Below are 3,424 nucleotides of genomic sequence, written 5' to 3' on the forward strand. Positions count from 1 at the left end.
AGCCGCTCGTCAACACAGAGCATTTGATGAGCTTCATCTTCAAACGGAAGGTTCTAGCGCTTCAGGAAATAGGCTCAACGCATTGCCACACTAGCAAAAAAAGAGGTATGAAAAAAAACCGCAGTTGTCTTGTTTGTATTGGAAGACGGCAAAAATAAAATGATAAAATACTGCGTTGTGATTGAACAAAAGAACATAAAAGGTCGGCTATTGTTTTATTGTGAAAGACAAAATTTACGAGCTCCTGTGATCATTTTCTGTAGTACTGGACTCTCTTCAGAATTGTCACCAAAAAAAGCTTCGTCGATCACAAGGACATAATATTACAGTTCGCACAAAAGTGTTGGCTCGAATGGACAGCAAACATAAACCTGCTTCCGAATTTATTTTTCGCTTACTGCATGAGCAGCGGTTATTGTGCTTGGCAGCGCCTTGAGCCGCCGCTTCAGGCTGATGCACAGAACATCGTTTCAGGGAATCGAATTGGCAGGCTTACTAGAGACCATCCACTGCAATGGTCAGCAGACCGAAAATTGCTGGGCTAAAACCTGCGACTCAAGACCTGCATTGCAGATCATAAAAATATGCATCAAACCACTCACATGCGAGCCTCTAATCGAATAAAATCTATGTTTCTAGCTGCGGCTTTCCAGCACGGTCACACCATCAGTCTTCAGTGAATACCCAGCCATTGCTGTATAGCGGGAAATGAAACGGCTGATGCGGAAGCTAAGCTGCCTCAGACTGATCGGGCTTCCATCTCAACCTCGTTCTCAGAAAGTTACGCAGCAGCCTTACTGGCGCATTCAATGCAGGCTGCCATGCAACTGCACTGGAAGAGATGTGAACCGCCAGCAGGACCGCATCTCTCGTCTCGATGATGGTTCGCGACTCCACCTGGCATCCAATGCTAGGCGAAGTCAAGGAACTCTACTCCATCGGTTTCGGCTTTGTGTAGCGTACGCTAAAAGCTACCTACACACGATAGGAGTTGAAGCTAGCCCGTGTTGCTTGAACTGCAGCCGTCCATAGACATTCCATCATACTGTTTTCGAGTGCTCTCACTACACTCATGCGAGGAGGGCCTTGGCAAACACTCTCAGGCAGTTGCACGGATGCCCTCTTTGTGAGGAAACTACCCTACTCGCCGTGGAGAACCTAACTGACGACTGGTGCACAATGAAGGCTACTCTCAGGTTTTTCTGTGAAATAGATCTAGATTCCCAACTGTGACACTTGCGTGTGCTCTGTTGTGCGCGTCTACATGGTGAACAGTGCATGTGCATACGCGTTTGTGCCGCGACTTGTGTCGGTGTATCTTCAGCTTTTTTCAGCAACAGTGCGCGCAATGAGTGCATACCCGTTTGTCCCGGGATGTGAGTGTGTGCAGAACCCTTCTCGGCAACCGTGTGCTGTGCGTGTGTGCGTGCTTGCGTGCGTGCGTGCGTGCGTGCAAGGCATACGCTTTATGAGAAGAGACTCGCTCCATGTGTGACATGTCGCCTCGTGGGATGAGTGCCACCCAATGTGTGCGCACAGTCCCCTTTAACCGAGACCACTCCAAGCAGTTCTGTGTATTATGACATCATCAGCCTCCATTCGCATCCTCACTCTCATTTTACTTTCTGTTTCTTCCTTCCCCCGTGTCAAGTAGCAGACTAGGGTCACCTTACCGCCGGCTGACCTCTCCACCTGTTTTTTCATAAAATAACTTTGTCTCTCTCTCTACCTTGCAGTAAAAGTTGCTGCTAAGCTCTTGAAGATTTAGACTGGCAGAAAAGCGGCTCTATACTACAGCTAGAAATATGGCTGACAAGAAGACTATTCTGCAAGAATTTGTCAGAATTCATGTATTTTACGTCTACAATTTCACCTCAAATGCGCTTCATTTCGTTTTAACGTTTACGTTAGGGCGTCAGAGCAGAAAAAAGTTAGGTCAAAACGATGAACCGAGCAATGAGCAAGTAAGTTCAGCAGAAATTCTGATCCCTTCTTTTTCGCCGCTTTATTTAGAAACCCAGTTCAGTCACAATGCCGCAGCCAATATTTACGCCCCCAGAAAATTGCTGCTTTATGGTCATTACCCATTTCCACATGACAGCTGATTGTTTTTTTTTCGGCTGAATGCCTTCTGTGAGTTTCTCCAAATTTATCACATTCAAGCGCCGAGTCGTCCTCCCCAAGCAGCACAATTAATCGGCCTAATACTGTAACACGATGGTTCCATCCTGGTCCTTTGTGGGGCCGGCCTTTACCAATACGATTGCAATAGTGGGCAAATTACCTGTGCTTATTGGGCCAGAGTTCTCGAGAAAAGAAGTATTGAGCGCCTGTCCGAACCTTCTGAACATCCTGGACTAATAGGGCACTGTTGCAATACGACCGAAGGTGACAAAATCAATAAAGGATAAAAAACTATAAAAAAACTCAAAAACAAATTCCAAGTCGAGGCATTCGAGAAATGAAGTATTGCTCGAGTGGGCCAGGCATGGGGTAGATGCTGACGCCTGGACGTCGTATGGTTTAGAGAATAAGATATAGAGGGACAAAGGTTCAGATGCGTGAAGATTAGGTGATGCGGAGTGGGCGTAAGGGTGAAAGGAGGTTGCGGAAGGAGAGACTTTTCTCTAAGTTCAGACCGGCCTTCCTTCCGCCTCCTAGTTCCAGGAGACGCCCTTTCACTTCCAGCTTTTCTCGCCTCGGCCTTTGCGAAACTTAATGAGTGGCTCCCGGAACTCATTAATCTTTGTAATGAGGAGCTGGCTTTTCCCATGTCGTGAGCTTGGCGCGGCATGCCATACGGCGCCATCGTAATGTGGCGGGTAGGAGGCCATTATCTGTGTCGCGCCAGAGTCTTCGGGCACAGCTTCGACGAATAGAGGCGCCCATGAAGCTTATTCCGAACATTACAAAGAGTGTATGAAAACTGACTACGAGAATCGATGAAGTGAGGGAGGAAAAGACGGCCAATAACGCGCCTTAAGGTGATAGACGTGTAAGGCGGCATGCAGCGCAGTGTTAGTATTATACCGGGTGTTTCACCTTAAATGTTCTGCAATTGTTAAAAATAGGTTTTTTGAGTTACAAGGGAGCTTTTTATGCAGAGCATCGTAAGCGGAGTAGTACATCGTAATTGATCTATGATGTATAACTAGCAGGCTTGCTAACTACTACAGTATAGATAAATTTTTAACTTTAATTGTTATGCTCCTTAATAATTGAAAGGCACGTAGTCCACTGGCTGTAATATGCATATAAGTTTTTATATTTCTAAAACGCGGTTTCTCTCAACGCTGTAGGCAAACAAATTTTGGCTACAATAGGCACCAAAATGCAAAAGCTTTCGATAATCTTACAGCAAGGCATCCCCTCCAGTGTAAGTAACTTGTCGAAATAGCCAAATTATATTTGTCCGCAATGCTGT

This window comes from Amblyomma americanum, chromosome 5, assembly GCF_052857255.1.
Source record: "Amblyomma americanum isolate KBUSLIRL-KWMA chromosome 5, ASM5285725v1, whole genome shotgun sequence".
Classification (NCBI taxonomy): Eukaryota; Metazoa; Arthropoda; class Arachnida; order Ixodida; family Ixodidae; genus Amblyomma; species Amblyomma americanum.